Source organism: Cimex lectularius, unplaced genomic scaffold, assembly GCF_000648675.2.
Source record: "Cimex lectularius strain Harlan isolate CLEC.00 unplaced genomic scaffold, Clec_2.1 scaffold275, whole genome shotgun sequence".
In the NCBI taxonomy this organism is placed as follows: Eukaryota; Metazoa; Arthropoda; class Insecta; order Hemiptera; family Cimicidae; genus Cimex; species Cimex lectularius.
In genome coordinates this window covers 13,231-39,851 of record NW_019392857.1, presented here as the reverse complement: position 1 = coordinate 39,851, position 26,621 = coordinate 13,231, and the positions used below count along the sequence as shown (strand labels likewise).

Genomic DNA, 26,621 nt, shown 5'->3' with positions numbered 1-26,621 from the left:
GTTTAGGGATTACTTCGCAATAAATATCAAGAGATTCGACAACTGGAGAAATATCTACTGACGGAGAGTGTGTGAAGGTAAGAGAGATATCTATATTTGTGCCACGGATTGGGTCATAGCGGATAAGTGGCAATCTCCTCCAGTATTCACGTCCCGGTTGGTATATATTCATGCCATTGCCTTCCTCCGAATAGAAACAGCCCTCCACGCGCAAACATTTAGCTCTGAAGTGGGTGGAATCGTGGCAGGATGGCGTCGGGAAGAGCGGCCCGAGCCCAATTCAATTTGACCCGATAGACTTATACACGGAGTCGTACAACGGTTATTGCAAGTGGAACAGCGACTGAAACTAAATCTACCGCCTGCCAGTGACAATCGACCCTCCCTTCGCGGTCTCCACTTATTTTCGACTCCCTGCGATATGCAAACAGCAACAAATCGATTTGTTATTCAAAAGAAAAACGCTTTACCATTACAAAAGGACTGCTTCGTTCCGAGCTCGCTTTTCTAACGCGCTCGCCGAAATCAACTGGATCCGTCATTCCTTCTATTCAGACGCATCATCATTTGCCCTTAGTCGACAGATCATCAATGTAAATACAATTCTAAGGAAATCTGACCAAATTCCACATACCCTGAACAAACGAATAATTTTATAGACAAAACAATGCTAGGCAAAAATAAAAATACAAGTATAGGGGAAAGAAGTCTGTATTTTGGTGTTCTGAAGTTCAAACATACCGATTACACAAGTTAGATACCTATGACATTACACAGATCAGTTTATGCCAGTAATTTTGAGTATTTTTTAAATGTATAGTTACGATTTCGTAATCCTAATTCATTTCTGTCAAAAACAGAGCCCGGATGTATAGTAAATAAAAATCTTCAAATATGCCGTATTGTTGCATTAAAATACCCTTTAATATGCCATATAAAAATTTGCACTAAAATATTGAAATAGGCAGGACAAATGTCAGAACATCACCCGATTAATAATTAACTATTTTTTTAAACCCTTAGACCATTTTTGGAGGTGTAGTATTCTTTATAAAAGTAAATAGAGCATAAAAAACTGCCATTACAAAAAAATTATATAAACAAAAAAATTATCCTTCATTACGTTCATGATCTCAATTAAACTGACCATTGTACACATTTTACTCATTTTCTGTAAAACCACTGCGTTTATTGCTCAATAATATTTGTACATTAAAATAAATAAATGAATAAAAAACGTAGGTGATGGGAAAGTGCTTTTAGGAACTTAAAATAATTGAGTAGCCGTTTCCGATCCAGCATAATTGTTTTCATTTACGATTTCATTAATTTATCCTTATTGAATAAGGACTGACACTGAATATTTTTGTATTTTAAATGAGGCCCCTATTTTCTTTCACAACCCTACTACCTCAGAAAAATTAATTTTTCAGGAAAGAAATAACTGAATCCAGTAGGTTTGTATGTGTGTTTTTGTTTCTTGTTTTTCCCCCCAAGTTCTAAATATTTAGCTTGTTCAAATTTGCAATATACTTCAAATATGCAAATTTATGGGTACGCGTGGCACTACATATTTTTCATAAGTGAATATCAAGTGTTCAAACCTCTTTTGTTGTCCACACTCGCATAGAGGGTCAGACGTTACATTAAAGGAGTTCCGTTTGGAGGTGAAATCTCCATGACCCACAAAATTCTGAGATATGTAGTGGTCAATCTTTAGGTACCGCATTTCCCATCGCCTCTTGACGCAAGGGAGGCAATTATATGTATGTCTTTCCTCGGACGAAGCAGCCCAGCAATTTTTCAAGCATGTACGCGTCCGCATCCCGATCTATAGTTAATGGAATGCAACGGTAGTCCAAATACCGGTTCTCACGTGGCTCACACCGCTTTAGCCTGGTGATCCAGGGGTGGACTTCCAGCGATCACCTGCAGCGCGTCCGTAGATACCGTCCGAACCCTCCGGATGATGTTTTTGACAAAAAGCCATTTGTAAGTATGTCGGGTTCGAATGCAGGGCCGCTGCAAACGGAACCTTTATCCTCCAGTGATACGCGCCGAAACCGTTTGAGCCACCGAGCCTCTAACATTAACGCCAATTTAAAAAAATAATTGTCTTGAAAAACTTCAGATTCGTGAATTATGACATCTCCTCCGCGATATTATAGCTTCAAACGTATTCGCAAGTAGTGTCTGTTATCTTATTGTTCATTACATTAAACGTCATCAAAAATAGTTCGATATATTCTATTGGTAATCTGCATAATTCTCAAAAGTCATAAATTTTATTTTTCTGTATATCTTTGTTACCCTTCGAAAATTTTCTTCCGACCTAGCTGTTTGTGCCCGTATCCGTTTTCTTTCTTGTACAGGATTTAGTACAATATAATGATGTCGATGGCTATGATAGCTGGAGACGCACAGTAAATTGCGTATTAAAGAATTAGCTTTATGGTCAGTATTTCTATCAGTGAGTTTAGATGCAGCGTTTGTTGGAAGCAACAATGCACTATCAACATCACTACCAGAGATAGGTTCATCGTTACCTTCTACAAAATCCTACATTTATTTGGTGAAATGCAATCAATGCCCTAAAAACGTGATCAATTCTTGTCAGAAAACAACTATCTCCTCTGAAAACAAAAATAATGAATGGATTGATCTCGCGAATTTGTTTCACAAAAGTAAGGGAAATAAACGAGTAAAAGTTTGCAAACAACATGGAATACCTATTTTATGGCTGATGTCCTTCCAGGATGATTGATGATAAAAGGTGATTTCAACAATCCTGTGCGATTCAAACAGTACGATTTAGACAGCAGCATTGATTTTGGAACACTATTTAGTCTACTTCAACATCAGCTAAAAATATAATAATGTTTCTGGAAGAAATTAAGCTCTCTCCGTGAAAAACTTCCTTTGTAATATGGCGCTTTAGTCAACGATCTCTACATTTAATCTTAGTTTAAAAAAATGCAGAAATGACCTAGTTGTTGACGGCTCCTGGAGATAATAGGCAAGGAGGGCATTCTTTGGGATACGAGTTTTAGGTACGGAGATATACGCTGGTTGGTATGGCGTTGTAAAATTTGCGGACGGGTACGGATTTCAACTTGAACTAAAAGAAATATTTATTTTGTATGTGTAGTTTCGTTCGAAGCATAAAATGGAGACTGAAGGAATTTTCCTGAGATTAAGGGCAGTTTGGATGTTGCAGATGTTGAAATGTTTGGCTGAAACTCACACTTCCATTCCGTAAGCCCATAGGCTTAAGTCTGGTATATTAAAGCAGTCTTTTATTTTTCAGAGGTAAAAATTCCACGATTCTATTGGTTAATTTTATGAAAACTATTAAATAGATGTATATTTATACTGTAAATCCAAGTATTAAAAAATTGTATGAGGAATGTTGCAACTTCTTTTAGATCTATTCCGATAGATTTTATGTAAACTATGTCCATGTTTAGTCAATCGACGTCGTGAATCACCTGATTGATGTAAAACACAGATATCCTGTAAAAAAACACACCAAACGCTGTGCTTTGGAATTAAACTTTTCACCCCCTCGCCTTCCGTCGGTCAACCGACTCCTGCCGTAAAATGCGTAGGTGAGCAAACACAATTTGTGGAGCACAATCAAGTCCGTGCTACGTCCATTGGTCGCTCGTTTTTGCCCCGTTCAATTAGCCGGGACAAATGTAGGCAATGTCTTTTTTATACTAATTGCCCTTCTACGAGGGCGTCGTCTATTCCATTACCGAGATAAATAAAGTTTATATCACTCAATTTATCTCAATTCTTATTTATTTCTTCGATTTCTCCGACCAAAACTTCTACCAGGGCAATCTGAAGAATTCCATTACAAGCTTTACTTGTTAGAAAATAGAATCCGCTCTAATTGTATCAATTAATTACAAATAGGTTAATAGCAGAAAATGATTAACTTTTCAAGTTCTGAATATTTATACTTCACGAAATTATATCTTTTGTAAAATTGCTTCTTCAATCAGTGTTTTGTCCACCAAAATAAAAACGCGAGCGGATAAAAATCTATTACATACTTTAGGCAGTTAAGTATTTTATATGTAGTAAACATTGAAATATTTTAATACATTTGTCGGTCCTAGTTAACGGAAGTAATGTTTTGAATTGATATATAATTTTATGTAAGGTGTGATTGAGATGAAAAATTAGAGTCTAGAGTGGGACTCGAACCCACAACCTCCGGCTCGATACTCCGATGTTCTAACCACTTGAGCTGTTGTGTCTTCGCCCCCGCCCCGGACACCAACTCATCACCTCAACCTACAGTTTTCTCAGATTTTCCGACTTTTTGGCATATATTGAAATTTCGAGCAATCGTATTGGATTCTCGGCAACACAGGAAGTTGCCACTGGGAGTTGTTAACCAAATGCAGTATTTCAGCAATTATTATTTTAATCCACATTTTTTACTTGGTCCTAGTTAATCAAAGTAATGATTTAAACTGATTTATAATTTATGTTAATTGTGGTTGAGCGGAACTCGAACCCACGATGGAAGGCGATTTCGCGACCATGGGATGATTTCAAAATTGACTAGGTTAAAAAATCTGCCAATGTTCATTCTAGTTTTCATCAAATTATAGAGGCCCCTAGTCATTTCCGCGCAAAGGAAAACAAACAAGTATTTTATGGTTAAACCAAAGAAAGTGCAATCTCTCATACAAATTTGAAATTCATCCGTAATTGTAATTTCTTTGTTGGTGTTGTGTTTCAAAACGGGTCTTTGTCTTTAAAATGAGCCTATTTTTAAATAGGGTATTTTAGTGGCAATTAATTTATTTGAAGTGTATCATTTCCAGATAAAGGATAATGTCAAACCATCATAGTGTTCTACAAATGGGTTCAAGCTTAGTGACTTAAAATTCGATAGCACCAAATAAACCCTTTTATTTCTGAGTTTTTGTTTAAGTATTATGGAAGAGGTTTCCATCCGTCTTAACGTCGCAATTATGATTTACACTGCTATAAAGTATTTAATGATTATTATCAAACATGCGTAGCAATATGCGCAAAATTAGTCAAATCGATTTTGTCGAAGCCAGTTAAAACAAATGCAAATTTATGCATTTTGATGAAATGGGAATTATTTGGCCATTCTCTGTGGTTACATTTTTATGTGTAACCATGCGTATTTCGGAATCCAGTCTGAATAATGTTGTATCAATATTATTGTTCTACCCTGACTCAATAGCTACTCAGTTTATGCAACCGAAATTGAGCAAATGCGATCTTTAGTACCTCCTACCTATGATATGTCATAAATCATGTATACATAAACAATATATTTATGATGAAAATGCTTACAATAATGATATTTAGTAAGTGCGTAATAATGACTTAATGGACATAGTATTTATGATAGAGTACCAGTCTCTGTCTAGAATCTATACTAATTAATTGGTAATTAATATTAACTAGAGTTCGGATTAATAAGCACTGAAAACCTCAAATATACCATGTAATATGCCTTAAACAATCCTGAAACACACAGTATTATTTACTTCAAAAATATGCAAGATAAATGTCAGATACACCACTACATTAATGATTAACTTTTCCATATACGAGGCTTTTTTTTGGGGGGGGGAGGGGTCGCGTACATATTCACTATGAAATGAAATAGAAGAAAAAAAATTGTAGTTCCACAATAGATAATACAATTAAAAATATACAAAATAATTAAGCTTCATTAAGTTCATGATCTGCATTAAAATTGACAATTTCGGCGAAACTGCTGCTTTTATTGCTCAATAATGTTTGTATTAAAACAAAAATTCGTCAACATAGTGACGGGAGCATGTAGGGACTTACAATTGTCGTATAGTCGATGGTATTCGGTATATAACAGGTTAATTGTTTTCATTTAATATTCCCTCAATCCAAAAATTTTGACAAGAATTTTTTTTTAAATTTCTGATGCAATACAATCACATCATCGAGGATTTCTGTTTTCATGTTTTTTAGGTTAACTAGATCGGAAATATGAATGAGGACTGACTGACATTGACTATTTTTGTTGTTCAAATTACGCCCATATTTTCTTCACAACCGCTACCCCAGGGGGAAAAAACCTGCATCCGAATAAAATTGTAAACTCCTGTCCTTTTCCTTTCGCGTTCTGAGTTTTCGGGTTTATTTTTGTTTTGCAAAGTAATAGTAATGTTTCAAAAATGCAATATGTTTCAAATATGAGGAAAAAGCATATGAAATTGCATACAAATCTGGGCTCCAGTAATGACTGATGAGTCTGATATAAGTGTAGGGCAGATTGTGCTAGAGTTTACTTAACAATACATTTATGTAATAATATTCTACCGAAAGCCTTTTCGGTGTCAAGACAAATTCCTACGCATACGTTTTCTTTTTTTTTCTTTTTCTTCGTAGGTGTTTAGTAGTACGTAGACTACATTCAGCTGTAAAATACAAGTCTGATGTTACCTAAATCTCTTTTGTGTGTTTGGCGAAATGTTTTGAGGTAGAGGGGTAATAAGAAACGTTCCTACATTTTTGAGAATAAGAACATAAAATTTTGTAACCTGTCGTCATTGTGTGTCACATAAATAAATCTTTGCACGGGAGGAATTTTTAATATCAATTCAGAAAGATCAATTAAATTAACAAACTAATATCTAATTTCTAAACGTGTAATGATTTTAAATAATAAATGTTGAAAATAAGCATAAATTTGACCATTCTTAATTAAAATAAAAGTAGAGTGAAAATACAGGTATAATGAGATATTTTGTATAACTGAATCTTAATAGTTTGGGGTCAATGAGATCTTAACGGTGGTTAGAAGTAAGACTTTCAAGGTGTTTTGATCTTTATAACTAAGTACGATTACTTTTAAATGGGAGTTCTGTAAAGAAGAAGGGGGCTCATTTCTTCCTCTTTTCTTTTGCCCTTTCTTCTCCTCAGATGTCACAATCGGATTTCTTCTTACTTGAGACCCCTAGAATCTTTCCTGTAATCACCACTTTGCATTCAACCTCCTATATACACCTCTTTATAGAAGTTTATCCCTTTTCACCCCCACTCTTTTATTTTTTCCATAGTCTATTTTTGTCGTTAATTAGGTTGTTTTTTTCTATGGTTATTCAAGCTGAATCAAGCCTACGACGGAATATATTATAAATGGGGATTTTCTTCTCATTCTATCGTAGCCGTACTTAACGTTCCCCCTTTGTGTACTAGACGCATTGAAGTCTCACTTTCAAAAGAGACTTATAGTTTACCACCATTACTTTATTTTTGAATACTTTTGGAGCTATGTCCTTTTCCTTGATTTTCACAATTGACAACATGATGTAATCATAATAAATATTTTTTTTTTACGAAACGGTATATTTGAAGTGTTCACAACATTATGTTTAGGTCTTTCTACAAACGATGTTCCCCCCCCCCATTGGATGCATGTGGAATAAATCGTGGCCTGTTGGCCAAAAGCTAAAATTTTTGTTAAGTTTATTTTTTAAAATGTCAGAGTTGGAGAGGACGGCGTTATCCTTGTAAGTCGGTATCTTTGATGGAATAGGTCGGAGTTTTTATTGTTCCAGTCGGTCTCTATGATCGTTTCGGCATCTGTTTGCCGTAACACTTCTTCAAAATTCAAACCCCATAAATGTTCAGTGCATAAAACTAACCCAGTTTCACGAAAAATAAATCATACTATAAATCTAACACGAATAGATGAAATATTAATAGTAAGCAGGAGATGACAACTGTCCCCAAAAATTGGGATTGTACCGTGCTTTACATTGTACCTGAATATATATATTTTTTTACTAGGTGTTTACGCCAACAGTACATACGTAAATAGATTGTACTTTTAATCTCAAGCAGCTGTTCTTCCTTTAATCTCCTCCGCTTACGCGAGCCAATCTCACTTCTCATTGAACGATCCACTCACTCCTTCTATTCTCTCCGGCGTTTTCGGTATTTAAACTTGTGCCAGTGATTTAACTGTTTTTTTGGTTCAACCCGAAATTAATACTACCAAGAAAATTAGCCGAAGCTGTACACCGGAGACTACGACGGACTCGGGACCAAAGTTGCGTCGCCGCTGTGAATCCGACAAGTTTCAGCAAGGTGAGTTTCTAGGTATTATTTTCGGGTGAATGGTTTTCTTTAGTGTTATTTCATTTAATTTGAAACATTGGCTCACTTTAATTTTCTCATTTATTTTCGTTCAATTTGATTTTTTATTATTTAATTTTCTTAAGAAATTATTCTTTTTTTTTCTTATTTTTCTTTTTCGAATCGTTTATATCAAACGATTAAACACTAGGGTTCGCAATAGCAGAGGTTATATCAACCCTCGGGGTGCCAGTGTTTTTGAAAATAAGCTCATTTGTAAGTATGTCAGTTTCGAATGCAAGGCCGCTGGATTCGAACCCGAGACCTTTACCCTACAGTGATGAGCGCCTTGCCAACCGTTGCGGCCACCGACGCCCCCACCTGTCTCCCTACCTCGAAAACTTTACGACATAAATGGTAAAATCTGTCTAGAAACGGCATAAATATCTGCCATAAATACGAATACGTTAGCACTTTTTTTTTTTTTTTTTTTTTTTTTTTTTTTTTTTTTTTTTTTTTTTGGCGTTATGAACTATGCATATTAGCCATGTGACAAATTCGTATATGTGTGTTTTTTGCTTTAAAACCATACAAAACGGCAGTGACAACAGCCGATTCTTTAAAATCTTTAGATAACCATCGATTTTGTAGAACAGCTGTGGCCGGGGACGGCACCTCGAGATGTTCAATAGCAAACATGAGATTGGCAGATGCCTACATGGCAAAGGCAAAAAAACGTTAAATCCCTACACGCATCTCGACATCAAGCCAAATTATATTGAAGAAATAAAGTGGAACATTTCTTCAAGAGGTATAAAAAATTTTAAGGGTCCTTACCGACATAAAGTACGAGGTCTGGTAGTATTTGCCTTCCGGAGTGTGTAAATCATTTCTAAGTCTCCTGGCTGTTGAACACCTACTGAAATGCTGAAATCACTCAGTGAAAGCATTCCAAATCTGAACTTTGAGTGGTAGACGTCTCTAAAGGATACCACCTCTTCGAACTGGTTTAAAGCAGTTGAGAAACAGCGGTGTCTGTTGTAAAATTTAAATATTCATAAAATTTTCTCTAGAGTCGTATAGTGACGTTTATCGTGACCAGACGTATTTTTTGTCGCTCTACGAACGTTTCTCTTTTCGATGGTTTATTCTACGAACATTGATCTGAAACTTCCCCAGTGGGTAGCGGACCTTATCAATAGTGTGTTGTGGAAATAGTGTGTAAAATTGTAGTGTTACTAACTTAAAAAAACAATTTAAATATTGTAACAAACGGAAAGAAATTGAAAATTAGGCCAGTAACACCGCATAAGGATTGCCTTCTCAGCAGAAAAAGGTAGGAAAACGCTTATTATTAGAACGTCTCGGAAAATTCCGAGCGTTCAAAATCTCACTCTTGCCCCTTCCCCCTACCCAACTCGTTACCACTCTCTATCCTGACCAGTTAGGAAAGAATCGAAAAGATGGGAAAGATAGAACAAATAAATGCCCTTCGATTGCAACTAGCACAAGAGCGCAAATGTAATGAGGAATTACAAAACATGATCGTAAAAATGAAGGCTTATGTTAAGACCCTAACTGGAAAATAACAAAAATCAACACCGAGCCAGACTGAAAAAAATTTCACACTACCGACTTCTGAAGAAGAAGAAGAAATAGTAGTCGAAGAAACGGCATGGCTCGTTCAAAAGAATAAAAAAAGAAAATGTATGTCTTCTCCTGAAAAATGTGAGATCAAAACATCAAATAATACTTTTGATTTAGTCAAAAAATCGGTTGATAACAGATCAGACAAAACCCAAGCAAAAGGGCAGAGGCTACCTCCCATAATACTAAGCAATGTGACTGATATGAAGCCAATATGTGAAGCTCTTCAACGACAAAAAATTAACTTTAAAGCTAAACTCATGAACAATGACCAAATAAAAATTAACATTGACAATGAAACTGAATATAGGAGAATTACAGAACTCATGAACATCTCAAAAAACATGGAGTGGCATACATATGAAAATAAACAAACCAGGCCCATAAGAGTCATGGCCAGGAATTTACACCCATCTTATGATCCAATAGATATTGTAACTGTCTCCAAAACGAAGGTTTCAAGATAATATCAGCTGTTAATAAAATAAAAAAGACAAAGGAAAACGGAGTTGAAAAGACAACTCCGCTTCCTTTGTTCATGCTCAGTTTCGAAAATACCGAAGACATTAAAACCATTTTCGAAATACGATATATATGCCATATGAAAGTCAAAATGGAAGCCATCAACAACAGCAAGATGATTCCTCAGTGCAAAAAATGTCAACGATATAGTCTTACACAAAAATATTGCAACCACACTCCAATATCTGAAATGTGCTGGCGAACATCTAACAGCAAACTGCTCCAAGCAGAAAGAAGAAGCTCCTAAATGCCATAAATGTGCAGGTGATCATCCCGCAAATTAGGGAGGATGCATGATTGCGAAAGAATTACAAAAACGGAAAAACCATATAAAATCAACTAATAAATAACTAACGATTCTCTAGTAGTAAGGGCTCCTCGGCCCAACTCAATTTAAAAAGGAGTAACCTAAGCTCAAGTAGCTCGCACAGACATACCAGAACATACAATGTCACCGTACAAACAGCAGCACATGATGGAAATGATGGCCAACATAACTACCGCAATGAGCAAACTTTCTGAGCGGCTAGAAAGACTAGAAGCAAAATTAGTATCAAATGATGAGCCGACAAGATCTTAAAATAGCAACTTGAAATGCAAATGGAATACTAGGGAAAAAACAAGAGCTTGAAATATTTCTAAATACGCAGAAAATTGATATTTGCTTAGTAACTGAAACCCACCTAACAAAACAGTAATTTATAAAATTAAATGGCTGCAGAATATATCACACCATCCATCCTAATAACAACGGTGGTAGCGCTATCATCATAAAGGACAACATACGACACTTCGCAGTTCGTTCTCTTCAACCTGATGAGATCCAACTCACCGTGGTCGTACTTAACTCTGTCAAACAGAAAATAGCTATTGGCGCAGTATATTGTCCGCCAAAGCTCAATCTAAAGTGTTCAGAATACTCGAGACTCCTAGAGTACCTAGGCGAAAGGTTCATAGTAGGCGGAGATTTCAACGCTAAACATGTCGACTGGGGATCCAGACTGACTAACACAAAAGGCCGCGAACTAAGGAAAGCTACGCGAGTGTGCATCTACCATTCTACACGGAAACCAACCTACTGGCCAACAGACTGCAACAAAATACCTGATCTCTTAGACTTTTTATTACCAAAAAAGTTTCTCCTAACTTCATTAAAGTAACAGAAAACTTTGATCTAAATTCTGATTACTCAGCAGTTATACTGACGCTAAGTGAAAAGATAATAAAAAACAATGCAAGCCAACATCAGTTAATTTAACTACTGACTGGAGTAGTTTTGCCTTAGACGTGGATGCAAAAACAGCTCTTAATGTTTCTATAAAAACGGAAGAACAATTAGATAATGAAGCAGAGGTGTTCACCTCAATCATTCAGACTTCACCATGGTGTAATACTAGTCAGACTATCCATAAAACAATTGGCTTCAACTACCCCAAGGAAACTAAAGAACTAATAAATCAGAAAAGAAAGGTTAGGAGAAAATGGCAACAATCAAGAGACCCTGCAGACAAAAACATTCAAAAGCTAAAAAAATACATGTCGACTCAATCAGAAATTATCTAGAAGATCTAACACCAGGTGAAGCCACTGATTACTGGCTGTGGAAGGCCATAAAAAAATTAAAATACCAATCGCCCAAATTCCTCCATTAAAAAAAGAGGATGGTACCTGGGCGAGAGACAGCAGTAAAAAGCCGAATTGTTTGCTCACGTACGCTTAAGTTACCTTGCTGAAATCTTCAAACCAAATGAAATCATCAATGGCAGCTTACTTGAAGTAACAACCAGGCCACAAGAAGAAAATATAAAACTAGTTTCACCTAAAGAAGTAGCACAAGAAATTAAAAAATTACCTGCTAACAAGACTCCAGGATATGACCTTATCACTGGAGAAATACTAAAACAATTGCCAAAAAAGGGTATAGTTAAACTAGCATACCTATTTAATGCTGCAATCAGAGTGAAATATGTTCCCAGCATCTGGAAATTCGCAGAAGTCATTATGATAAAAACCAGGAAAACCAGCGAACGAGGGCAAATCATATAGACCAATATCGCTACTACCAATAGTGTCTAAACTCTTCGAAAAGTTATTATTAAAACGAATAAAACACATCGTAGATAAAAAGAAAATCATTCCTGACCACCAATTTGGATTCCGAACAAGGCATTCAGCAATAGATTAAATTCACCGAGTAACGGACGTAATAGAAAAATTTCTTGAATAAAAACAAATATGTTCTGCTATCTTCCTTGATCTTCCTTCACAAGCTTTTGACAAGGTCTGGCACGAAGGACTCCTCAAGAAACTAAAAGGTATGCTACCAAAGCAGTATGTCGATATTATCAGTTCCTGATAGTGACCTATCTGAGAAACTGTTTAGAGTCAAACAAGGAGAGCAATATTCAAAATTAAAAAAAAATAATGCAGGAGTGCCTCAAGGTGGCATATTAGGCCCACTGCTTTGCTTGTTATACACCAATGATTTTCCGAAAATAGATGGAGTAAAAATTGCAACATTTGCAGATGACACAGCGGTGATATCACTAGTACCGACTATCATCCATTCAACCAAAATCCTCCAGAACGCATGTAATAAGATAAACGAATGGACAAAAAAATGGAAAATCAAGCTAAATTAGCATAAATCAATTCATCTAATCTTTGCAAACAAAAATGTGGACCATGTTCGGTCGCTCACAATCGATGGAACTACTATACCTTACAGCAATACAGCTAAATATCTGGGAATGACCTTAAATGCCAAACTGAGATGGAAAGAACACGTGAAGAAAAAAAGGACAGAATTAGATTTAAGGTATAGACAATAATACTGATTGATAGGACGTGGCTCCAACCTTGGTATACAAAATAAAATATTATTACATAAACAACTCATAAAGCCTATGTGGACATATAGTATCCAACTATGGGGTTGTACTAAATACAGCAATATCAAAATCATACAAACACTCCAAAATAAAATCTTACGTAACATGGTCAATGCACCTTGGTACATCAGGAATAAGGACTTACATAGGTATCTTAAGATCCCTGAAGTCACGGCGGAAATACAAAAATTTGCCGCCAAACACCAGGCTCGCCTCAGCCAGCACGAGAATGTGGAAGCGACCAACCTCTTACATAACCGAAACATGGTCAGAAGATTAAAAAGAACAAAGCCATCTGAACTTGTGTAGTTAAAAATTAATAGTGAATAGTGAAATGTAAATCTATTGTACCAATGGATTTATAAGAATGTAAACATTTACTTATTCTATAATATTATTGTAAAATTAATGGTTGGTCTAATAAGACCAGTTTTAATAAATAAATTTAATTTAAAAAAAATTCTCTAGGCCTGCTAGGTCCTGAAAAAGAAAGATTTAGCTGAGGAAAAGTTATCAGCATGGAAGGAATCTTCTCGGAAAAAAAGCACACATTTCTGATCCAAAAGAAAAAAAAATGAATCTCGCCCTTTCTCGCTGCTTATAATCGACATCCAAAACCTGTTAGCGGTCTAAAGGCGGCTCCAGATATGCGGTATTCGGCGAAGGCGAAGACTACATTGAGGAACTAGGCAGTAAAAGGTCGGCGTTAGAGCGTCTATTTTCGGGAAAACGTTACTGAGTAGATTGTGGAGAAGAGAGCCGATGAGAAACAGATAACATCAGTTGTCGTTCACCTCTGCTCGGTGAGATGGATCATTCAATTCAATGTCGGCGCGGAAAGGCATTAGTAAATTATAAATAATTTCAAATTCACCGAACACCGGAGTATGAAAGATGGCTCTGTCTCGTTCAGATGCTGCAATCGGAAATCGAACTGTAATCCCGCGGTGTGTACAGATTCCAGCGTAACTCGAATTCTGTCTATTAAAAACGAATTTACTCACGAAGAATCTGACCTCGACATTGAGCATGAAAAAGTGCGTTGTGGGGTGAAAAGAAGAGCGGAGGAGAATTTATTTTGTAAACCAAATAAATTGATCAGGCAAGAGTTACAGGTATGTACGGCATGAAACTTAGAGTTTTCAGTTATGAGAGGATTTAATTTTCAATTTAACAAAAAATGTTTAAAGTATTGATATTAATGAAATACGAAATAAAAAATTTTTGAAACGAGTTATAAGTGTTTGAAATCTTTCAAGGAATGCAAAGGTGTTTAACAAATTTATACGATAAATGGAAATACTTAGTATTTTAGGGGAGGAAAAAATTTTTAGATTTTTTTTATTCGCTTTTGAATTTTCCATTTTTTGTTCTTTATTCAATAATTGTTTTGGAATTAGGTAATAAACATTTTCTTTTTAAATTCTTACTTTTACAACCAATTCTATTTTTGGTAAGCAAAATATGAATAAACCTAAATACAATAAAATTTAAGGGTGGTGCGTTTATTATGTCTATCGGTGGAATATCGTTCATTTCAATCCAAAATGACTACACTTCCATTGGTCTTTTGCTTTGTTTTGAAAATCCTATTGAAATAGAAGACAATGCAATTTACAATACAAATATAAACTTTGTGTTTATCTCACCGTAGCGACGACTTTGTAGCTGGAAGGGACATCATCATTCGCCCGGTCACCTCATAAGTTTTAATAGAAATTCCCGTATAGATTCATAACAGAATCCCCTGTATATTTTAACCATTTCAAGACAGCTCGGGGACTCTTTTATAGGAACCAGTTACGGACTTATACCTCATATCTACATATATATGTAGGACTGATCCGTATGTTTATTATCTCTGTATGTTTTTCACAGGATCTCTCGTCACATTGTTTGAAAACCTTTCTGGCATAGAAATAAAGCCGATTTGAATATAAAATGGTGGGTTTAGATGTGGCTTCTTTTTCCGTTTTACTTGAATCGCTTTACGCAAGCGGACAACCCACATTTAACTTCAGGGAATCATATAATAATAATTACGATTTGATAATGTCCATATTGTTTTTTTTTAATCTCAAAACTGCCCATTAAGTTATTAAAATATATAAATAAATTGTAAATGTCTCATGAATTTTAAATTACAATTTTAAGAGCGAGTTAATGAAAAACAAAGTTGGCCTTCTTTAAGGTCCCAGCAGTCCATTTCCAACCTATTGGTCTGTATTTGGAATAGGATGGAAGTTGGTAATTTTCCAGAAGATTTCCCAGAAACCTTTGTTTAGACCGCGTTAGCGAGGTAGCCGACCGTTGTTGTTGTCATTCCTCGTTACCTACCCTTGACAATAATTCCTCCTTTGAAGAATTCCAACAATTCCATTTTCCTCAGAGGAAAATATTTTTACATGGCAATTTTTTTCTGCTTAAATTAACAATTTCCGATTTTGAAGAAAATGAAATTCCAACAGTAATGAATTTACCTTTGTTCTGACAGACTATAGTTGAGAAATTTTCCGTAAATCGCCCATTCAGTTTTGTAGGATCTACATCGCTATATTGAACTTTTATGAGGCACAAAAACCTTCTCGCTATTCTGGTTCTATCTATTCCGCCACAAATGCTTTGATCTCTCAGTCCGTATTTCAATAAATTTCACTTATATAGTATAAACTACATTTTTTGCTAGTCTGACAACCCGAGAGTATATAGTCATATTCTTGTATAATATATTATAATTACATTCTAAAACAACTTTCTTCTTAAATGTGTGGTGATTAGTGACCGTTAATCGATAATTATTCAGAAATCGTCAGAGATGCGGTCTGGTGTGATGTAGGTTTCAGAAAAACATTTTCTTTATCGGGCCAACGTTTCTATCTTTATTGAAATCATCTTCAGGGCTCAAAGTGTTTGTTTTCCGTGTAGATGTGTCATTCTTGTGTGTCGTGTTAAGAGTGCCCTCTAATAACCGGATTTTTAAATTGATTAAATATTAAAACAAGCAAAGTTTTTTGTTCAACAAAAATAAATATTATTTTTTTAAGAAGAATTGTGTGGTGATTAGTGACCGTTAGTCTTTGATTATTTGGAGATCGTGAGGTGCGGTCTGTTGTGACGTAGGTTTTAGAAAAACATTTTCTTTATCGGGCCAACGTTTCTATCTTTATTGAAATCATCTTCAGGGCTCAAAGTGAGTTCAAGAACTGTGAAAAACGGCCTGCAGCATTGATTGTAATTTTCTAGTAGTTTATGTTTAAAAATGGGAATTGAATAGCATACCGGAATTACTTTTTGATTGTCGTTCTCCCAATTTCACAATTGATGAATATGTGGTTTCCGACTTAGGTTACAAGAACCGTCTTCTTTCACCTCGCCCACCCTATATTGTCCATAATTGCCTAGAGCTCTTCGATAAGCTTAAAGCTGTTACCACATTTACTACATTTTTGTTAAGGGGCATGTTATACGTATCCTTATATATATGGTTCCCACTGGGGGTCGCAATGTCATATAACATTGAGGTTCTTTAGCGTGTGCACCTGGCCGATTAGGCCTTATCACATGTTTGGATTCTCGATTTAGGAGTGATACACCTCCGCGCGGGGAAAATCTGCTTCTTCCGCGAGGTTCGGTTTTGAAGCTCACAAATTCACAGACTAATCGGAAGACTTGCTGACTTCTCCCGCTCGCCCCTTCCGAGGGGGTGGGTTAACCTTGTGGGCTCAACCACTGCCGCGCCCAAAGGGCTACCTAAATAGTAGCCGGCATGCATCAGCCAGTCTCCCAACGCACTCCCTAGATAGAGAAGACAACTCTATCTCCCTGGGTGTAGGGGCTCCGCTAGCGTCGAAACGGTCGGGTGCTATGCCTACGGTAAAGGCAACCAAAGGGACGCCACCGACAAGCACTTAACAATGACTAACCATGTATTCCTATAGAGAAATTTAGAACTTGCTAATCTCCTGATCCGCAGTTTCTTCTTATTTCGGTCAATATAGGCACAAGGTTTTTGCGCAGCACCGCCAAGCCTGGACCTTGCAGTGTCTAGCCAGCAGTCCTACTATTATTGTGGTACAAACATGTCCTTGGTTTATTAGTACGGTAGTTAGTTTTTGCGATGTTCCTTTAATGAATTTATCGCTTATGTCCCCGAATAAATTTCCATTGAACTTGACTTATTCTTAATCCAATAAGTAATGGATCACGTATGCCGTATAAGGGTTCGGAGCCAATAGTTTTCCTCATCGAACTTTCCTTGGCCAATTTATTGCCTCATTGCCACTCTTGAATGTTCTAGTGCGCAAACAAGGGTGATTTTGTGGTTTAACCCAATTTCTGACAGGGCTCTAGAGCTTTATTTCTCCTGTTATATTAGTCAGGTCTTGGCTTTTTTCCCAAAAGTAGTGATCTGTTGAGGCTTTCGCACCAACGACAATCAAGTTCCCTTTTTTCTTCTTGTTCCTGTCAGTATCTGCACAGGCTTGTTTGTACTGATTTGAGTCTATACATGTGTCTACAATGTCCAGTCAGCAATACTGCTTTCACTCGTACTAACAACCTCGTATGTTTAGTAGTTCTGCCGTTAGTTTTAGCAAATATCATATAATCCACTTTTTCACCTGCCTCTGTACTGGAATAAGATTCCATGAACCGGGGACTTATTCTTTAACTTCGATAGACCAATGCTTTTGGCAATTTGGTATGTCACAATAGACCTGTAAGCGGTCGTACCTAAACAAAGGTAATTTTTCCCCCTAATATCTGACATGCTTTAATGCAATACAAACTCTCTGGACATTACTAAAGTTTACTTACGAGCGAGGCTAATACCCACTTAATTGGTAATACCCAGCCTTTCCATTTCATTGGCATAGAGTTCAAGAGACTCAGCCTGAAATGGAGTGACATATGACTAAGATTTTTTGAATTATAATTCTTAGGTGATTTTCACACATATCAGCACCTAACCCATTCCTAGTCTTGGGGCCATTTCCACATCCTCACTATCTAGAGTTTGAATGGAATATTGTTCATTGCTGACTGACATGCCTCCCTAAACTTTAACTAGAAAATTCTGGAGGATTCTCTCCCCTGTTAAACTAAAACAAGAATAAATAAATACTTGTTCAGATCTAATTTCAAAAAGTACTATATATTTTTGTTATTAGATAATTTGCAATAATTCAATTATTTTTTCTTTGCTTTTGTCGTAAATATATCCCTACTCGGGAAGTCTGAACTGCCTAATAACCATTTCAATTATTATTCGTATGGTACGTCGTTGAACAAACACGGCAACAACTTTATATTTTTGTCAACCTGGAGAGAGAAAATAATTTAAAACATGTTCTGTCCCAGGTATCAAAATTTATCATTTTGTCTGAATGTTTGTCAAGGATATAAATCGATCTAACATTTCAATCGAAACCTTGGAATATCCTTGTGAATCTTTCGAGCTTCAACTTCCTCACAAGTATCTGGTAAACTTTACAAAAAAAGTCGGGCCTTGCTTTAAAAGTTAAGAAGTGGCCGTCTTTGAATGCCATCAGAGTAATCGCTGAGCCAGATCTTGAATAAAAGTGGATTTATAAAAAAATTTAAGTGTTTACTTGTCGCCAGAGGCAAAAATACACAATTTATATTAATACTTAACAAATACGTAGTATAATATGTGAAACTCTATTGTTTACACTTCAATATTTATTTACATAATATATGTGATAAATTTCAGCCTAGCTTTTGTATTTTTAAATGTATTTAAAAGTAAATTTCCCCCATGGCTACAAATAACGAGAGCGAATGGATGTATATGATTTTAATATACAAGTTATAGTCTAGCATAAATTGTAATTACATAGTACCTACATGTCTCCAACTTTTCTATACGAAAGTGTCTCTCTTCATAACGTTTATCTCTAGCTGCAAGGATCGCTAAATATTCGTTATTATTTTCCCACTCGGCAGTTTTCGTATTAAAACTACCATATAATTTGATTACAAGTTTTACGAAACAAGTCCAATGAAAAATAGGACTGGAATGATTTTTTTAAATTGTTAGCGAATTTTGTTAGTAGAAGTAAAACCCCCTTTTTTGTAAAATAGGTAAAGCACGAGAGAGGAAGTAAGACAACTTTGTAGTGGCTATAGGACTCTCTTGTAAAGTCCAATATTACGAATTGCAACGATAAAATATTTAATACCTGAATTCATGGGAATAGATAGACAAAACTTTTATTCTTACATTTTGCCAGTGCTATCAAGTTTAAAGACGCTTTCTTTCCTGACAAATATAAATAAATCTCCAATTTATGATAGTCAAATTGTATATCTACTACCGTTTGCAACATGTAGCCTACTCTTTTATTGTTAGATTATGTGGTTGCGGTTTTAACGGTTAACAGGTTTAATGTGCTTACAAAGGCTGTTTCCTTTTGCTCTACGATTATTTTCTCGGTAGAGAACAAAACCGAGTTTACCATTTGCATCTCTAATGCCTTTCTACTCTGCCCTCGGGGAATTTCCCACATCAAAGCTGGATTTCTTAGAACAATTGGAGCCTGTTTCGGTGTCAAACAAATTCAGTTCCAGCACGAGAAATCAGAAATGGAAAACAAGAATTGTTCGTACGGTTGAGATCACTTTGATGAGAACATCTGCAATTTCGAAATTACTAAACAAATACAATTTATTTTCTCTATTTGCGGATTGCTTATTTCGTATTTTTCTTTTTTATAAACTGTGCTACAATATGAAATGGCCTTATACAATTCACGCCCTTAGATCGTAGATCGCTTTACAGAACTGCAGAAGGATTTTTCTATTTGCATCTTTTCATCATATATGTTATCTAACATAATGAACATTCTTGCTGGGCAGGAGAACATGAACCATTCTTATGTTGGAAAATGTAATACAGGCCATTAGAAAGAAAAATAAATCTTCTTCCTCGTATTGACAGTTGCATAATGGTAACCGCATAGCTGTCTTCTCCTATAGTTGTCACTTAAGTTTCTGAAATTTGGCTTCTTATCGTTAGTGTCCATTGCGAGTAATTGGGCGTTTTGTGGGTATTTTTCACACACACACACACAAAAAAAGAACCTGGTGTGACCAAATTGACCAAATTTTAAAATGGAGATTTTCTAAATCTTTTAAGACACAGACCTGCGGTAGGTCTCAATTTTTAACAAATTTTCGATGAACAAAATTGTTTTTTTGAAATGTATTCCTAGCTTCAGCCATTCATCAGAAAATTCAAAACTTCTGGAACATGTGAATTTTTGTACTTTTTACGAAAGAGTCAAATTGAGCTGTGGAGGCAGGACATCCCTGGAGCGGAGCCCTACAGCAATCGATAGGCAATTTTAATAAGCTTTTAATGGGATTTCTTCCGCTTTGCCCGATTTTTCAAACCGTTTTTGAGTTATTCACGATTATTTGGGGGAAAAAACCTCAATTTTTTTGTGTGCTCATGGAAAATAACCGATCTCTCTCCTTTCACATTTTACCATTTATAAACCTATTGTTTCAGTACGTTCATCGAGGCCAACTGGACACCACATTGTGAAACGGGAAGGAAAAACTGAATTTACGTCATGAGGTAAACTAGTTGTTTCCGACAGCAGAAGCATCCACGTCGCAAAATAGCAAAGTAAAAAAAATTAACAATTGGCGCTTCCTTATTCCTTTTTGAAAAGTACGCGGAGCAAAAGTTTTATAACGTAATATTTGCGAAAACATGTCGCTTCAAAATTTATGCGTTCTTGAAAATCGGGGGAGAGAGTGATCGGTTTTTTTCCATGAAAACGCAAAAAACAATCTGAAACTGAAACGACGATTTCCTGGCTCCACAGCTCAATTTGAAATTTTCGTAAAAAATGCAAAAATTAACGTTCCTGAATTTTTTAATTTACTGATGAATGACTGAAGCTCGGAAAACGTTTAAAAAGCCATCTTGTCTATAAAAAAAATGAGACCTAGCGCAAGTCTGAAGACAGAAAATATGCATTTTAACATTTGGTCATTTTTTTCATGCAAAACCCGGGTGTACGGCTTTTGATGGGCAGTGAATATTTAATTTTTGACTGTTCCTATAGAAGCTCTTCCATTTTTTAAAGTTATAATCAATATTATTACGATTGATTGACATAACAGGGATTTCCTTGAACCACGATAAGTTTTTAACTATAATTTTTATAGCACCTATTTTTGGATATCTGCGTTCAGGCATATTTAGTACTTTTAATATGTAATCGTGAAGGAGTTTGCCTGTACGAAAGAACATCAGATTACAGTTAGGGGCTATACAGTAGTTTAGGCTGATCTGGAGACTGAATCGCCCTTAAGTTGGCTTCAATACCGATGATTTCGCATCATGACCGCCCAAATTGCGACCAACACTAGCATAATTTATTTATTTTATGGGGGTGTGCAACCGCAGAGGTTAAATCACACCAAGGGTAGAGTGGCGGTCCCATTGGTAAATTAGTGGGTTTTGAATTGTGAGGGATCGTTGGATTCGAACCGATAACCTGGATCTTGGCCTTACACGATGTGCTCCCTTTTAACCCTACAACGTCTCAGCCACCGACGCCCCTCTTTAGTTATAAAACCATTATTTTATATGAGTTGTGAGGTTATGTTCACCCAAGACAGATTTATTCGTAAACCATCTCCATATTACATCCTCCCATCGACCACGTCTTCCCGTCTTTCTCCCTTCTTAAGCACCACGATTTTGCACTTGCTTAAATTCACTTTTAGATCCTACATTTCCATCTGGTTTATTATCCGCTGGAGAAAATATGGTTGAATCGCTAATGTTACACAAGGCTTAGGTAAGTAGATTCTCTTTTTCCAACAAGTACCCCATTTGCTTTCAAAAACTCTAGATAATTAAGAAAGAGCGAGAGTAGCATGGGCTCAGCAGATATCCCGGTTTCACACCAGTTATTATTGCAAAATCCGTGCTTTATCCTTCTCTGCACCCCCGGAGACCATCATTTATAACATCAGCTCTTCTAAATCAGTAAATAAATAAAAGAATATCGCCTGAATGTCAGCCAATCAAGTCATCTCAACGGCCCTCAATTTTCCATTTTGATTTTTAAGATTTTGAAACATACAAATTACTTTACCCGTTGCCAACTTCTTTCCTTACTTAACTACAGCTAGCTATTCTTTGCTTGACAAATTTTTTTATTGCAAAAAATAAAGAAATTAAAACATAACTGTATTCTTCGTTAATTCAGATTATTTTTAGATACTTTTTGCAAATTTTTCGGTGCCTAATAAACAGTTGACGTGAACAATTAAATATATATACATGATTAATTTCATTTAAAAGTATGGTTGTGTTTTGTGTTAACGTTGAAAATGCACTTAACAATGTTACACATTTATGCTTCGTGTAAAAAAAAAATTGGACGCCCATTTGCATTTCAAAAAACAAGGTATCAATATGTATGTAAATTTAATTAAAATGTAAATTTTGAGAATAGTTTACTTTACAGAATTTTCAGATGAAAACAAGGTTACACTAATAAAAAAGTAAATAAATACTTTCTGAGGCTTAAATTAAAATGCTATTCGAGCCTAATTCGCTGACAGATCCTACATCAGTACAGTTTTATGTTTGACAGAACAATGGCAGCCATTGAATCGCAATTGCACAAATTGTTTTTACTTTATTACTACTGCCAAAGATATTATGTTTGTAAATATTAACTAAATGTAAGCAGGGTGGCATTACTGTTATTTTCGGGGACATGTTTGTCTCGCAGTAGTTCTGTTTCCAAATTCTCATAAGGTTTTAATCACGGTAATAAATTTACGAAGACGTTTAATTTAATAAAAAATTTAGTTTTTTCAACAATTAATAAAATATCGATTTTTCTGTGTTTATTTTATGTAGGAGAGTATCATGATATATCATGATTGTACTATAAACGACTTTTCAGCACAGATGAAGAAACCATAACTAACTCATTCTTTATATATTATTATATTAACATATATTATCTGCTACAGAAATATTTACTTTATATTTATATAATGTATAATTTTACTGTATTGTTTGAAAGTTATTCTTACACTCCATTATCGTAACAAAACTTGCTAAAAAAACTGGTTTTTAACAGATTTTTATTTCAATTTTATCTAAAATATCTTATTATATTTTATCTAAATTAAATTACTTAATTTTATTAAAAAAGGTAATTTAAATATATTTTGCAAATCGAAACAATACAAGGATAAAATAGGCCTGTCATTTAGGAAATCCAATTACATATAAATTAAACCAAAGATGTTGTTGTTTTCGTGAGCTCCAAGTGTTTTTGATCTAATAAAAACCGCTTTATGTTTTTTGTTATTAAAAAATGTTTACTCCCCGGTCGAGTAGGTTGAGGGTTCCATCGTATGTGGGTTTGCTGGGGGCAGAAAGGGGAGTTTTTAACCTGAGGTGAAATAGGGCGAGTTGACTCAACTCCAGCTCTGACTCGCTCAGTCACCCTGATTTATGAATCTGCGTTTTCACGGTCGGCTTATAAATGAGGGACGAGAGTTTTTATATCTCGGACCACCCCCTTCATCATGGCGATAAGAGCATCAATAACCCCCGCTCAATTACCCGTGCAAACGCTATTATTTTTATAATAATGCCGGAGTTCTTGCCAGGAAAAGTGTAGAGGGCCAGGAGAAATGACCGGTTTCCAAACACGATTTTGATTTATAATCTTGATAATAACCCGATAAACTGAACCGATCGCTTAAATATTAATGGGTAAAATGCTATACAACTTGAAATATGTCTAGTTAAATTTACAGGGTTATTGTTCAAACGTGGTTTTAAAATTTTATCTTCAAACGTTGTATCTAAAACAATAATATTTAGATTTTTATATAAATAATTAAATAATCTTTACACCTTTAATAATAATGACGAAATAATCTACGAAAGCTAGTTAATTAAATGATTTTAGTGTTAACAAAGCAATCTCGATTTTTCTCTTTTTTTCTTCTTTTCTCTTTTCTTATAACTTCGTCCAATCATTTTCTAAAACAATCTTATTGACGACCTATTGATATTTATTATACTGTAATAACATGCGGAAAAGGAAGGAATGTTAATTAAAATACTTATTGACCAAACATAAAGTACATATTTAGATATCGGAAGATTTTATGTGACCCAGTAAACTTTTCTTTTTCCTAAATGAAAAAGGATTGGTTGTAGTAATAATAAAGTTTAGCAATCAAATCGATAAATACATTTTTTCGAAATAATATTTTAATATGTCGCCTGAGTTTGATCGAAAAGAGGGAAATAAGAAGAGATAAAAACAAATTGAACAAAGAAAAATGTGTAAAATCAAATATTCTAAAACATAATAAAAGAAAATTATTTTACAAATAATAAAACTAATAAACATAACGGTTATTCTACTAGATTATTGTGTTTCACTTTTTACTGTTATGCCATATCCTCAAATCAATTGACACGTTTTACGTAAAAAGTCAAATATGAAATTAATTATTAATTTATGATAGTTCCAAACTTATATTTTTTATTCAGGTAGACCAACTGGTGCCATTAAACGGCGCTTGATCATAATCTAGAGAAAGAAATTTTTGATCAAATGGCTTAGCCAATAGGCGCTAATATACAGCAGACTGCCATTAAATGGAAAATGTATAAGAAAAGTTGCGTTTAACCGTGGTTTCCTCAATTTATAACTTATTAAATCGTACAATAACTTTTTGTATATGTATCAATGATATATCTTGACATTTTTAAAGCAATTTCAAAATTGTTTGTTGTGTACATTTTGCTTTTATGTACGAGCACGTATAGGGCATTGATTTATATTTTAGTAAGGAGGTCTCGCGGCAGCTCCGCTGCTCGATATGTTTGCACCTCTGCATCATTCTCACTGCTGACAGCATTTGGAGATAAATAATGTATAAAAAATTTACACTGGCGCATAATGGACTTTGAAAAGGTATTGCTTCGGTTATTTCTACGTAGTCGATAATTTAATTTTTTATCGATTTAATAATTATTTAGTGTGTGTATTAGTGTTTTTTTCTGAGCAGAAAAGTTTGAATTTTTATTTTTCCCCATACTGAGAGGGACTTTATGTTTAGCACGCCCCATATTACATATAATACATGGGTGTAAAAATTAATTTAAAATATTTGTAAAAAGTACTACAACAGTTGGTTTAATTAGGTCAACAAAGACAACAAAGGTGGTCTTCTTGTTCTAGTAGGTTGCCAGCAGAGCAGAGGTAGTGACGTGCGAAACCAATCGATATGAGTAACGTATAGAGTATTTTTTTCGGTATCGAGTACTTCTGGTATCGACATTATCTTTCGATACAAGTACTGTATCGAATAGTTATTGTCGTATCGGAAAATATACTCAAATAGATTTTTCGTCGAGTGTTCAAGTAATAATGAATTGTTATTTACCGTAAGAAACATACATTTCATCAAACTGAGAATTGACTAGTTACTGATAAGAGCACCTACTAGTGGCATGTGTCAACATAAATTTTTAGGTTGGTAACTCTACTGATAATTCTGATTACTCATTATTCTTTCCCGCGTCGCACCTCGCACTTTCAATTTCAGTAATTTCTTATAAAATGTTTTTCTCTTCAAGTTCCTAAGATGTGTTCACCTTCCTTCTCGTAGGTAGATACCTAATCATAATACCTCTTATATTGTCAAACATTTGAAAACCAAACACCCGTTGATCAATTTTCTCAAAAATCGATAAAGATAAAATTGAATTATCAATTATGTTGACATGTTTTGGCAGCTTTTCCTTGTACTGTTTCCTTGTACCCACTGTATGAAAAAATACTTAAAAATGAAAAAAATACAAAACTGAAATTTCTTAATTTTTTAAGGCATGAGCGTATTTTAACCAAAGTCCACAATAGTAAGTTGATCATTTATGAATAAATAAAAAACTACTCATATGAGTAAGTATTCGTTAGTATCGACTAATTTCTGTAGATACTTGAGTTGTATCGAGTACTGATATCGAATATTTTCTGGCATCGCATGTCACTAATCGGAGGTAGTAGCATGGGTCAGGTCGTAGACTAGTCTTCAAATAAGATATCGAATATTGCGGTACCTCCACTGTTTTTAATTATACATATTTTTTTCAGAGGATCTTCGGAAGAGGTCAAAACAGAGAAAACTTCCTTACGGTTTTCGCCGAGCTTTCGACAGTTTTATACTGTCATCTTCAGGGCCTGTTTTATTATCATATAAACAAACAATTAAATCATGAAAAAACAATAATTACAACAATAATTGGATATCTTACTTTAAAACCTTAATAGGAAATTAAACAACATGGTGTTTTGGGCACAGAAGTACATTATGTTTTTTTCGGCTCAGCATCTAAATATTGATTTAAAT

At 35.0% G+C, this 26,621-nt stretch overlaps 1 long non-coding RNA gene across 1 annotated transcript; it reads left to right on the top strand.

The window, feature by feature from the left end:
* Positions 1–7,389: 7,389 nt before the first annotated feature.
* Positions 7,390–26,399, top strand: LOC106672745. Its single transcript, XR_001341303.1, has 3 exons — positions 7,390–8,133; positions 20,713–20,781; positions 26,366–26,399. It is a non-coding gene; the product is annotated as an uncharacterized LOC106672745 (long non-coding RNA).
* The last annotated feature ends 222 nt before the right edge of the window (positions 26,400–26,621 follow it).